Source organism: Heteronotia binoei, chromosome 6, assembly GCF_032191835.1.
Source record: "Heteronotia binoei isolate CCM8104 ecotype False Entrance Well chromosome 6, APGP_CSIRO_Hbin_v1, whole genome shotgun sequence".
Classification (NCBI taxonomy): Eukaryota; Metazoa; Chordata; class Lepidosauria; order Squamata; family Gekkonidae; genus Heteronotia; species Heteronotia binoei.
Window position 1 is genome coordinate 121,720,880 of NC_083228.1, and position 14,367 is coordinate 121,735,246.

Below are 14,367 nucleotides of genomic sequence, written 5' to 3' on the forward strand. Positions count from 1 at the left end.
GTAAATACACACATGAAATAATATCCTCCAAAAATTACAACTTGGTACAACTTGGGATGTGACTGCTACAACACTTAAATGCTTCAGTGTGGCTCAAAAACCCCCATGTCCACAAGCTTGATGTCCAACTCAACACAACAAAGAGAATTATCAGCAGATATATTAAACCCACTTCAATCCAACCCAGGAGTGGAATTCTAGCAGGGGCTCCTTTGCATATTAGGCCACACACCCCTGATGTAGCCAATTTTCCAAGAGCTTATATGGCTCTTTTTTGTAAGCTCCTTAAGGATTGGTTACATCATAGGGGTGTGGCCTAATATGCATCGGTGCTCCTGCTAGAATCCCACCCCTGCTCCAATTGGCTACCCAAATTATGCCACATTGCTTCTCCACATCTCCAATGACAAGATGCTCTTGTTTGTGAATATAGAAAGAATTGAAAACAAAGAGTTGCCTCATCCACAAAGACCCAGCTCAAGCAGGCCTATCCAGACTAAGATGCCAACACCTGACAATAAGATCTGCACAAATCCTGCGGCCACAAAATTTCAATATGCGAATGAATGGTCACATACATGGATGCAATCAGTTTCACCCGATATCTATAATCTGATAAACACCAGTGAGAGGCCTGCAGGATCTGACTTGCCACATAAAGTATGGAAGACAGCTAATAGAGTATGAACAGGTAGTTGTACAGACCTGTTGTTTAAATGGGGCAAAATACCAGGACTGGAATGTGATCATGGTGCAGCCCACCAAATCATTTCCCATCTGTCGCAGGAACGTGAGTGTTGTGCTTTCCAGGGAGATGTGATGGAGCTCTGTGAACTCTCCCCAGCTGCGATTGAGTGGATTGAAAATTTAGATATTAGTATTTTAAAGGGATCACCCAATCAGTCTGCATATCCATTGTATCAGTTTGATTCCACATTTTATATTATTATATGTTCCCTGTGTGTAGCTCTGCCATATGATAAATAAAAAATATTTGCAAACAACCTTTTGCTCACACTGGTTGCCAGTTTGTTTCTGGACTCAATACAAAGTGTTACTTTTTTATTTTTAAAGCCTTAAATGGATTATGACCAGAATACATGACAGACCACCTCTAATCCTCTCTGTTTTTCTGTACTCAGACAGTGATATCTGGGGTCCTTCTCCATGTTCTCATATCAATCCTAATCAGATAAATGAGTTGTTGGCCCAAACTTTGGAATCCCCTTCAAGTTTCTTTCTTCCTTCCTTCTATTAAAAACCCTTTACTTGCTCTTCTACCCCTTACTTGTTGTTCTACTGGGAGGGGGGGGGAGTGTTACTCATTACTTCTTCTTTCAACTTTACTACTACCTTTGTCTGACTTGCACTGCAATATACATTACATAGAATTGCTACAGTTTGTGCTCAGTTGCATTGTTTCTTGAATATTTTTTTGCTCTGCAATACTTACTTTGGCCCTGTTCTATCTCATCCAAAGTGTTACCTTTTAATAAAAAGAAAATATTTTTTTATAAGCAAACAAAATATGTTTGCAGCTACAAATTACTGTACCGCACTTCAAAACATCAACTTAGTGGCTCATTAGGACTTCTACACTCTTGTTTTGTGAATATGACTGTTGACTTTCTTATTATTTTATTAATGAGTAACATTCTAACTATATCCAAACAGTTCAACGTATTGTCAGAGAAGGCATTCAGCTGGAAACTAGCAAAATTAGCCTTTAATTGAAATAAGTGAGATAAAACAGAAGGAACATTTAATTTTTCAGTTCAGGTTAGCAAATGCCAGCAGAATGTAAGAACCCTCGTCTTTATGAATATAAAATAAACTTCCCCTACTAAGAAGTGTTTACTCAGTGCTTCAATTGCTATGAAGACCTGATAGGGTTGGGTCTAGTGATATTATTTTTTTTTTTTTATAAATTTTATTATTGCACCTAAAATCTATTTGTATTTGTTTTAAATTGGAATGTTTTTAAGACTAATGTGATTTTAAACCTTTGTATAATTATATGAATATGCTGTTAGCCGCCCTGAGCCCGCTTCGGCGGGGAGGGCGAGATATAAATAAAATTTTATTATTATTATTATAGTGATAACACTCATTCTAAAGGCTATGCAGAGCCTTTCTACATGTGTCAGTGCCACTTATGAGGTCTTTTTAAATGGTGGAAGCCGGAGTCAGCATGGTATAGTGGTTAGAGTGCCAGACTAGGGAATGTGGGACACCCAGGTTCAAATTCTGACTCACCAATTGAATCTCGCTGGGTCACCTTGAGCCACTCATGTATTCAGCCTAACCCACCTCACAGGGTTGTTGATGTGAAGATAAAACGGAGGATGGGAGAACTATGTAATAAGCCACTTTGGGCCCCCCACCCAATTTAATTAATTAATTAAATCCTGAATGTTGCGGAGAGAGACTACCACGCTCCAAGGCCAGTGTAGCCTCGTTATTGAAAAGAGTTTTGGAAAGCAGATTCCACACACAAACACACACACCCAATGCTTAAAACACTTTTGAGTACAGCTGTACAATTCTGTCCTGCTTGCCACACCAGGATTCCCCTGTAACTGTATCAGCTGTTCATCTCAGGCCAGGTCCACATATGGAGGGGAATGAAGTGGACAACATCAGAAAAGATAGAATGAATTGCACCTATGGTTGCCAGTTCTGGGTTCCTGGGGATTTGGGGGTGGAGCTTGGAGGGAGGGGTTTGGGGAGGGCCGGGTATAACGCTATCAAGTCTACCTTCCAAAGATGTCATTTTCTCCAGGGGAACTGATGTCTGTAGTCTGGAGTTCAGTTGTAGTTCCAGATCTTCAGGCCCCACCTGGAAGTTGGCAATCCACCTTTAGGATCACTTTTGTGGCATGGGGAAAATTCCCTGAAAAAACTTTCTGCAATTCAAATATCAGCAATTGTTAGCAAAGAGAGGCTGTAGTAGAACTCTTCTCCCTGCTGCTTTTATTGCATTCATTCTGTTTTATATATATATATATATATATATATATATATATATATATATATATATGAAGTACTGCTCAAAGCTGCAGTCCACAATCCCCAGGCTAGGCAGTCTGTTCTACACTCTCACTTCTTTGCTACAGTACTGTGGGCTCATTTTGCATGTGTACTACCTCGTGCAGATCACAATATAGTCTGTAACATACAGACATGTGCCTTTTTACAAATTTGAAGCAGTAGGGAGAAGTACTCCCTCTAAGCTGTGGAATATTGTGAGCAAAAATTCTACTTTGTGAGCTCTTGGCATTAAAGTTGTGAGCTACTGCATACATTAGTTTGCTCTGGGGTAATTTTTCCTGAGCTAAGAGAAAAATGTGTGAGCCAGAGCTAAAAAAACTGTGAGCTAGCTTGCACTAACTCAGCTTAGAGCAGGGGTGTCAAGCTCCTTTGTTACGAGGGCCAGATCTAACATAAATCAGACCTTGTCGGGCCGGGCCATGTGTGTACCTATTTAAGATTAGGTAGCAGAGATATAAACTTTATGGAGGACACAAACACAAAGATTTTTTTAAAAAACTTAAATCATGCTTAAAACATTAGCACTCATTGGTCTTAAAGGTGCTTTCTTTGTATTTCTCTTGTGAGATCCAGAGAACTGGGCAAAGGAAGCTCTGGCTCTTTCCCTCCCTCCCCAGGAGACTGGGGGGGGGGGGAGCCTCAGCCAATAGAAGGAAGAGAGGCTTGGCTCAGTAGCTCTGCTATGTGATTGAGAGAGTCTGGCAAAGCAAGCTCTGCCTCCCTACCTTCCTCTCCAAGGGAGAAGCCTCAGCGAATGGAGAAAATAGAGCCTTTGCTCCATAGCTCCTATGTGATTGAGCAAACCTTACAAAACAAGCTGTTATGTGGAAGGAAGCAAGAGAGAAGAAGAAGGAAGCAGATGACAACCAGTTGCTTGGGGGGCCTGATAGGAGCCCTCCAGGAGCCTGATTCGGCTCCCGGGCCACATGTTTGACACCCCTAACTTAGAGGGAACACTGGTAGGGAAAGCATGAGCAAAACCTTGCCTCAGTCAGTTACGCACTAGTTGGCCTTTCAGAAGCTTCAGCCTCAGCAATATGATAATAATATTGACTGACTTTCCAGGACGGTTCTATAGATGATGCAAGTGAAGCACTTTGAGTCCTCTGAAGAGCTATATAAACATGACTCTCCATACCAACCTGCTTTTCAGATGAGATCAAGGGTGGAATCTAGCAGGAGCTCCTTTGCATATTAGGCCACACCCTGCTGATGTAGATTACAAAAAAGAGCCTTGTAAACTCTTGGAGGATTGGCTACATCAGGGTTCTGTGGCCTAATATGCAAAGGAGCTCCTGCTAGAATTCCACCCCTGGATGAGATCCTTCCAGGAGACCCTTCTCTGTGAGTCCCTCCCTTTGTAAGTGAAGGGGGTGTCCCTTGGAGACAGAGTCTTCTCTGGGGCTGTGCCCCACCTTTGAAACTCCCTCTACTAAGAGTGCTCTTTTTTGGTAAAGTAGAACAGAGCTAGTACACACATATAAGGCTGTGCTGATTTCCACCGTCTTCCTCTGCAGTTCCCCATTAAGGGGTCCACTCTCCCGATCTCTGGCTCAGTGGGGTGGGCTGGCACTCCAGGATCAGGACTTGAGAGAGCCCTGGAAAAAAGGCGCCTGTATGGAATACTGATGTGTACCAGGGGAGGGACAGTGGCTCAGTGGTAGAGCATCTGCTTAGGAAGCAGAAGGTCCCAGGTTCAATCCCTGGCATCTCCAAAAAAGGGTCCAGGCAAATAGGTGTGAAAAACCTCAGCTTGAGACCCTGGAGAGCCACTGCCAGTCTGAGAAGACAATACTGACTTTGATGGACCAAAGGTCTGATTCAGTATAAGGCAGCTTCATATGTTCATATGTTCACCCCCCAAAAAACACTTTATCTTTGTTTAAGCCCTAGGAAAAATTGTATTGTTTTATTATCAGTTGTAGTCTGTTGATCTTTTCTGTAGGCAGTGGTCCTTCCCTCCCGGGCAAGGAACTGATAGCAAGAGGCTCTTTGTGCTGAAGAAGCACAGCCCTGTTAGCTCAGTTCCCCCAGCACTGATGGACTGTTCATCAATGACAAAGCTATTTGAGGACTGAGAAGTTAGTGTGTGTCTTGGAAGTGGGGAGCAGGTTCCTAGCTCAGGGATGTTGCTAGATTCTGGCCTACGGTTCAAGGTGCAGGTCTCCTCCATGGCATGCAGTGCCTTTTATCAGCTTCCACTGTGCCTTTTATCAGCTTCCACTAGGAGAGTCAGTTTGGTGTAGTGGTTAAGTGCCCTGACTTTTATCTGGGAGAACCGGGTTTGATTCCCCACTCCTCCACTTGCAGCTGCTGGAATGGCCTTAGGTCAGCCATAGCTCTCGCAGAGCAATCCTTGAAAGAGCAGCTTCTGGGAGGGCTCGCTCAACCAATGTTCCCTCTGAGTTAGTGTGAGCTAGCTCACCTCTTTTTAGCCTCCGGCTCACACATTTTTGTCTTAGCTCAAGAAAAATGGCTCCAGAGCAAACTAATTTATGCAGTAGCTCACAACTTTAATGTCAGTAGCTCATGAAGTAGATTTTTTTGTTCACAAGGCTCCATAGCTTAGAAGTATTGTTCTCAGAACCACCCACCTCACAGTGTGTCTGTTGTGGGGGAGGAAGGAGATTGTAAACTGCTCTGAGACTCTGAGATTCAGAGTATAGGGTGGGGTATAAATCCAGTATCATTTTCCACTACTACTACTACTATAGCCATTCCTCAGAAAGCATGATCTAGCCACAGTGGTCCATGCTTTAATCACATTCTAGTTAGATTACTGTTATGAGCTTTGCCGTTGAAAATTGTCCAGAAACTTCAGTTATTACAAAATGTGATGTTATTGAGGGCTGAATAAGAGGAATCATATGACCCCTGTGTTAAAAGATGCTTTGGCTGTTCCCAAGCACAATTCAGACTGCTGGTTCTAACATTTAAGGCTCCAAACAGTTTGGGGTCAGGGTATTTGGAGCTCTGCTGTAGTGCCCAGCCTACCAGTTAAGAGACCCCTCACAATTCATGCTCTCTGTACCCCTGCAGAGGTGAGGCTGGTGGTGATCAGGGACAAAGTTTTTTTCACTGGTGGCATCTCATTCGTGGATCACCCTTCCTCTTGAGTCTGGCTTGGTATCAGGCCAAAACATCCCCCGTCCCATAGGCATTTAGCTAAGAGGTTTGAGTTTTTACAAATGTTTTTACAGTCTGCTTCTAGCCTGTTTTACACTGATCATTTTAGGCTGCTGAATGTTGTTTTTATGCTGTTTTTATGCCCTGGCAAGGTTTTTCATGGCTGCACGTTTATAGTTTGTACATTTTAATGACTGCATGCAGTTTAATGCTTTTATAGTGTTTGATTTTGTGAGCCACCTTGTCAAGCAGGTCTCTGGACAGGCTCCATATTAATTTTTTTTCCTAAATATATATATTAAATGGATCCATGGGATCTAACCCAATGTTTTTTTATCATGAGCGACCTTCAATTTCCCTTTGGGGCAGGAAATTGGCAAAGAAATGTTTCAAAGAAACAAAAACATATAAATGCTTAGTATTATTAATGAAGAATGTTTTGCCTGTTGTGCGCTTGGCTGGGAAACAGGTAAGAGAGCAGGCTGGTTTTTTTTATCATAGACCAGACAAGAAGCCATCCCTCCTCCAGGGCTTTTTTTGCATATTAGGCCACACCCCCTGATACCAAGCCAGCCAGAACTGCGTTCTTGTGATTAAAAAAAAAAAAAGAAGCCCTGTCCACCTCCATGCATGCATGCCTCAGACTTCTACTGCCTGAGCTATCTGTAGAGTCTGCTTGGTATGCAGATGGTTCCAGGTTCAATCCCCAGCATCTCCAGTTAAATGGATCTGGCAATAAGTGATGTGAAAGAGACCCTGTAAAGCCACTGCCACTCTGAGTAGACAATACTAGCTGTGATGAACCAATGGTGTGATTCAGTATAGGTAAGTTTCATGTATTCGCGTAGGCTATAAAGAAAATACAAAAGTACTCAAACCAAAGAAGCCAAATAGACAAGTCAGTGAATTTTTTTCTAAATAAAAATATTAAATGGATCCATGGGATCTAACCCAGTGTTTTTATATCATGAGTGACCTTGAATTTCCCCTTGATCTGCACTAATGTCATCATAATTCCTACTATTTGAATTTCACCTGATTGTAAAACATTCTGTAAGCAAATTAAATTTTATCTCCTGTTCTTGATTAAAAAAAAAAAAAAAACATGCTTCTAAAAAATCATTACAGTGTCATCCCCAGATGTCACAATGTAACACAGGGAATTCCTATTTTAAAAGGGAGCTCTAATCACAGATGATTATTCCTCCTAGTTACAATAAAGACAGATAACAGAATGAATTATAAAACAAAGGTTAGCGATGGTAACTGAGCACTCTAGCAGTAATGACTTTTAATAGGATTCGGTTTATCACATTTTTCAGACACAGAAGAAAGGATTAGAGTTGCTTCCCCTTTTCACTATTTGGCATAATGAGAAAACAGAGGGAAGTCCTCATCCCTGATGCATACAGGGAGCCCCAGGAGATGTTTAGCATGTCAGCATATAGCAGCGTAAGGTTCACAGACACAAACGTGTTGGCACCATTATAATGTAGCATGGCATGATCTGGTTGGAGGGAAAATGGCTAAGTCATGAAATTCTGTTAGGCACAAGCAAAAGGGAGTTTAACGCCCAAAATGCCATCAGCAGTTCAAGAAGTTGCCTGCAGGAACTAAGCAAAATTGTCTGATTTGTTGAAGCAGAGAAATGCTAATCCTAATTATCAAGGAGTTAAGAGAAAATGCAGGTAAAGGGTCATTTTAGTTTAGCAGCATCACAATAAGAAAGAGGCGTCACTATTTGTGTTGGTAGGGTGAAGTTTGTCTCAGTTTATATGCATTGTTGATCTATATTACTGAATGGTTTACACATATGATTTACATATATGATAGGTATTTTATAGAGTATGTGTGTATGTGTATGCATGTATGAATAGATGATGATGATGACAGACAGATGATAGATAGATGATAGATAGATAGATAGATAGATAGATAGATAGATAGATAGATAGATAGATAGATAGATAGATAGATAGATAGATAGATAGATAGATAGATAGATGCGCGCTAAATAGGTATTTTATTTGGTGCTATGTCTCCTCTGGCTTGTACTGTGTTGGGTCTAAAGAAAAGACAGTGTTTCTTGCACTACTTTGAGGGTTTGCCCCTGCTTTTTTCTTGGACTTTTGCCTTCTTCACTTTCTAACTCTCACCCAAATGAATGCAATACATTGTGCAGTTGGGTTCATGGGATCAGGTTAGGATTGCCATCTCCACTTTGGAAATTCCTGAGGGTAGTGTCTGGTAAGCGTGAAGTTTGAAGAGGGAAGGGAACTCATTTGGGGTATCAATAATGCCATAGAATCCGCCCTCCAAAGCAGACATTTTCTGCAGGGAAGTGATCTCTGTTGCCTGGAGATCAGCTGTAATTCCAGATAGGGTTGCCAGCCCCCAGGTCCTGCTTTAGGGGGCTTCGAGCCACTGCCAGCCAATTAGCTGTTGGGGAAAACCCCACCCATCACTGTGCAACATCCCTGTCATGATGACATCACTTCTGGGTGACATCATCACAACAGGGATGCCATGTAGGGACACTCTGGTATTTGGGCAAACTCTATGGTTTTGAGGGTGGAAAAAACACAAGAGTTTCACCCAAACACCAGAGCATTCCTGCACAATGTCCCCAATGTAATAACATCACTTCCAGGTGACATCATCACATTGGGGAGTCATGCAACAACCCTGCCCACCCCTGAACACCCCCCAGAGAACCTGGCAACCCTACTGAGAGGCTGGCAATCCTAGATAGCAGTTTTCATTTTTTTTTACCACTAGAACAACAAACAATTGAAATCTTAAAATGCATCAGAATTTGAGGATTTGGGACCTTGTAATAATAATAATAATAACTTTTTATTTATATCCCGCCCTCCCCACTGAGGCAGGCTCAGGGCGGCTCACAACACATAAATACAATACACAGTAAAACCATAATACACAATACTTACAATTAGATAAAACCATCATTTAAATCAACTTATATTAAATTAACATTATGGTGCTATAACTCAGATCTTCTATAAAATTCAGTGGCTAAAAACATCTTCAGCAAATCTATCTTGGCTCAGCATTAAGTGAAGGCCATTTTAAAAAGAAAGGTCTTGCAGGCCCTGCGGAATTGGTCCAAACACCGCAGGGCCCACACTTCCTCCGGGAGCTGTTTCCACAGTAGTGGAGCTGCAATAGAGAAGGCCCGTTCCCAAGTAGTCTTCAATTTGGCCTCCCTTGGCCCAGGGATATTCAGCTGGTTCTTTCCAGCTGACCTCAGTGCTCTCTGGGATTCATATGGGGAGAGACAGTCCTCAAGTGGGCAGGTCCTTGGCCAGATAGGGCTTTAAAGGTAATAACCAGCACTTTGTAACGAACTTGGTACACCACCGGCAGCCAGTGCAGCCCGCGCAGTCCCGCCTGTATGTGCTCCCACCTCAGGAGCCCCAACAACAGCCTAGCCGCTACGTTCTGCACCAGCTGCAGCCATCGGGTTCAGCACAAGGGCAGCCCCATGTAGAGGGCGTTACAGTAATCCAGTCTTGAGGTGACCATTGCATGGATCACCGATGCTAGGTCCTGGCGCCCAAGGAAGGGGGCCAACTGCTTCTCCCGTCGAAGATGGAAAAACGCGGACTTGGCAGTGGCCGCTATCTGTGCCTCCATTGACAGTGAAGGCTCCAGAAGAACCCCCAAGCTCTTAACCCTGTGGGCTGCTTTCAGCGGCACACCGTCAAAAACTGGAAGAGGGATTTCCCTTCCCGAGACACCGCGGCCCAAGCAAAGGACCTCTGTCTTTGTTGGATTCAACTTCAACCCACTCAGCCTCAGCCAACCTGCCATGGCCTGCAATGCTAGGTCCAGATTTTCCAGGATGCAGTCAGGCTGACCATCCATTAGTAGATAGAGCTGGGTGTCATCTGCATATTGGTGGCACCCAAGCCCAAACCTCCGGGCAATCTGGGCAAGGGGGTGCATGTATATGTTAAATAGCATCGGAGAGAGAACTGCCCCCTGTGGCACCCCACACACTAGCAAGTGCCTCTGGGACAGCCCTCCCCCAATTGCCACCCTTTGTCCCTGTCCATCAAGGAAGGAGGAAAGCCACTGCAAGGCCGACCTCCTAATCCCTGCGTCGGCGAGCCGGTGGGTCAGTAACCGATGGTCGACCATGTCGAACACAGCCGACAGATCTAACAACATCTGCACCGCCACACCGCCTCAACCCAGATGCCGCTGGAGGTCATCCACCAAGGCGACCAGCACTGTCTCCATCCCATGACCCGGGCAAAAGCTGGACTGGTGGGAATCTAAGATGGAAGCGTCATCCAGAAAACTCTGCAACTATAACGCCACTGCCCTCTCAATAACTTTACCTAAGAATGGTAAATTCGAGACCGGTCGGTAATTCGCCAATTCGGCCAGATCTGCTGTACTCTTTTTCAAGAGAGGGCGGACCATAACCTCTTTCAAGGATGTTGGAAATCGCCCCTCCAAGAGGGATCTATTTATGATATCCCGTAAAGGATATCTAAGCTCCCTCTGGCAAGATTTAATCAGCCAAGAGGGGCATGGGTCTAGATCACAAGTTGTGGGGCGTACAGTAGAGAGAATTCCGTCAACTTCCCCCAGGCTAAGTTCTTAAGAACACAAGAACATAAGAGAAGCCATGTTGGTTCAGGCCAATGGCTCATCCAGTCCAACACTCTGTGTCACACAGTGGCCAAAAAAAACAGGTGCCATCAGGAGGTCCATCAGTGGGGCCAGTCTGTTTCAAAAGCCAGTGCTCAATGCTGATATCCGAGAGCTAATTGCAACATATATGCACCTAACTTGATTTCTCATCATTAGCTTACTGAACTCTTGATGTCTTGCAATGGCAGGTGAACCTACTCCAAGGAAAAACATTGCATTTGAAGTGAAGTGAGGTAATACAAACATTTTATCCACATGATCTTTTTTCACATATGCAATTCATTACTTGATGCTGCACTGAAGTAATCAAGTGATGAGGTGATCATAGCAGCTGGAACTATTTGTTCTTCCTCTACAGGATAGCTGGAGATGAAAAGAAGCCCTTGGAGTATGAGTGCTTTTCCCTCACCACAGTCTAACCGCTGCCAGTCCTTCTCGCCCTCAAGCAATCTAAAGCTAAGGAGCAGGACCTCCTGGTCAAAGGTTGAGTTTGACAAATTTGACTGAACTGCACACCTTTCAGCTCTATCTACTGAACAGATACTGAAACAATTTTGTTTCCTTTGTCAACGGATTCTCATCACTAGGCCTCCATGACCATCTCCAGAGAACTGTTTAGAAATCTAACTGTTGTAAAAAGTGGCTACATGTCTCATACCACTTTTCAGTGAGGAAAACTATTTGCTGAAATTGTTAGGGAGGATTCACACAATTATACCACTCATGCGGGCAAACGTAATATAAAAGCTGCTGGACCTTCTAAGTAAACAGTAATTCCTTATATTATCATTACCAGATTAAGAGGACCCATAATATTACAAATTAAAAAATGCTAATTTAGTAATTGAGGGGGGATTATTCTTTGCTCTCAACCCTTAAACTGTAACTTACTTGCTTGTGATTAGGTTGCCAGGCTCACCCTGGCCACCAGTAGAGGATGAGGGGGTAGGGTTGCCAGATCCATGTTGAGAAACCCCTGGAGACTTGAGGATGGAGCCTGGGGCAGACATGGACTTCAGTGGGGTAGAGTGCCACAGAGTCCACCCTCCAAAGCACCCATCTTCTCCAGGGGAACTGATTTCTGTAGCCTGAAGATTAGGTGTAATTCCAGGGGATCCTCAGGCCCCACCAGGAAGCTGCCATCCTTATTCCAGCACCGGTGACTGAAAGCAGTTGAGATCAATTCAGTATTCCAGTTTGCCACAAAACTGTGGATTGCTTCTCCCCTTTTTGGCCATGGGATTCAGCTTTGCAACTATATCATAGCAGCCACTACCATCTACTAGAAAACCTTTAATTCAGAGCTTGACAAATCCCAGGTGCTTTCAGCAATGGTTTTATTGTAGTATATCTTTGTGTTACTCAGATTAAATACAAATCTTATTTTGCGTCAGAATATTTTGTTGTGTGACATAAAAATTCATGTGCCTAAAATGCTTATCTTTTTTTCTTTTACATGTAAACAGTTTTATACCTTTTAATGGTGGTAAATCAATCTATTTTTTACTAGTTGCTTTGTAACTAGCTCTAAGATTCGTTTTAAATGTTTTTTTAAAAAAATAATAATAGAATTGTGAGAAATTGATGAGAAGCTAGGTCAGGGTTAGAAGTTAGCTTTTTGTTGTGGTGATAACAACCAGGGTTGCCTCTATATTTTTATAGATTACAACACTTCAAGAAACTGTGAAGAGGTTAGCATTATTTTTGTGATAGCAAACTACAAGAAACTATGAAGAGGTTAGCATTATTTTATGTGGTAGCAATCATTAGAAAATATAGTCATTCAAATACAACACCCCCCCCCCCCCGCAGATGTTTGAAAAATGAGCCTGGTGCCTAATTTTTTGGACTGGCTCCTACAGCCAACGATAATTTCTCAAGGTCGGCTTTAATTATGTTATTACACTAACAGATCCTTAGTTATCCTTGGATAAAAGGATACAACCATACAATTAAGCCCTTGAATTACTAATAAAAACAGAAAGAAGAAAATTCACATATCAGGAAAAAGTATCAAATAATGATATTTTCACCACAAAATGCCATGGCTTTTTAAAAAAAGAAAAGAAAAGAAACCAAACCTTAGCAAGCATAGTTTCCACCCCGCATTTTGCATGGGAAATACCAACCTTACCCGCCCCTTCCAGGTTGCCTTCATCATATCTCTCCAAGGTCATAACAATAATAAATAGAACATACTTAGCTGATTAGAAAAGTCATGAATCTTAAGAGCCTACCCTATGTCATGACTTACTATGGTATCTTTTAAGCATATTTATTGCAGCTTATGTTTGTTTTCTTTTCCCCCCCTTGCTGGTCTTTTGCTCCATTTGGGGCCAATAAGGCACTCTCATATCTGAAATTTTGTTTGCAAAAAATAACAGCAAAGGGCAAAGGCCTCATTTCTTGTGGTGGAAAGAGGGTTGCCAACTCTGGGCTGGGAAATTCCTGGAGATTTGGGGGTGAAGCTAAAGTTAGTAAGGAGAGGCAAGATATAATGCCACAGTGTCCACTAGGTTTGCCACCCTCCAGGTGCTACCTGGAGATCTCCCACTGCTACAGTTGATTTCCAGATGACCAAGATCAGTTCCACTGGAGAAAATGGCTACTTTGGAGGGTGGGCTGTATGTGGCCTTGTATCCTGCTGAGGCCCCTCCCCTCCCCAAACCCCATCCGCTCTGAGACTCTTCGGAGTGGCGGGCGGGATATAAATCCAATATCTTCTTCCTGAGGCTCCACCCTGCAAACCTACCCAAAGTCATCCCATGGCTCCTCCTGAAACTCCAGACATTGGCAGCAATGCAGAAGGTGAGCTGACACTAATTATTGTTGCTCCTGAAAGGTCTAAACACCCTGCGGTCCCTCCAGTGCTGGCAGAGCTAGCGTGGCTGGGCTCAGCTCGGCTTGAGTATAGCTTCCTTCCAGTGGTCCCACAGGTGATCCCTGACTCAAGGCAGTAAATGGTCCTGCTCTACCATTTATGATAGGTCCTGGAAGGCAAGTAGGGATGCCAGCTTCCAGGTGGGACCTGGGGATTCCCTGGAATTACAGCTCATCTCCAGACTGCAGAGATCAGTCCCCATAGAGAAAATGTATGCTTTGGAGGGTGGACTCTATGGTATTGTACCCTACTGAGATCCCTATCCTCTACAGGCTCCATCCCCCCATCTCTAGGAGTTTCCCAACTTGGACCTGGCAACCCAACCACTCCATCCACTATTGGTGGCCAGGGGGTACCTGGCAACCCTACATAATTAGTGAAAACAGTTCAGGGCTTTTGTTTTCTTGCTTTCATAGGATATGTTACTCCACACCTGGGACAACAGAATTCTCCAGTGCCTGGCCACCATTCACCTATACTCATACTCAAAGACAGACAGCATTTTAAAAAAATCATCTAAAATAAGTGAGGGAGGGAATCCTGTGTGTCATGATGCATAAACAGATCTAGAAGATCCTACCAGCATTACCTTCTCTGAAAACTGCAAGTCAGCCTTGGAAGTA

General features: G+C 43.3%; 1 protein-coding gene and 1 non-coding gene across 13 annotated transcripts in view; one reads left to right on the forward strand and one right to left on the reverse strand.

Moving 5' to 3' along the window:
- The window catches only part of MECOM (MDS1 and EVI1 complex locus), a 740,730-nt gene that overhangs the window by 400,046 nt on the left and 326,317 nt on the right, over nt 1-14,367 (reverse strand). The gene's annotated exons all lie outside the window — the stretch shown is intronic.
- Nucleotides 4,696-4,766, forward strand: TRNAP-AGG (transfer RNA proline (anticodon AGG)). The gene has a single exon. It is a non-coding gene; the product is annotated as a tRNA-Pro (tRNA).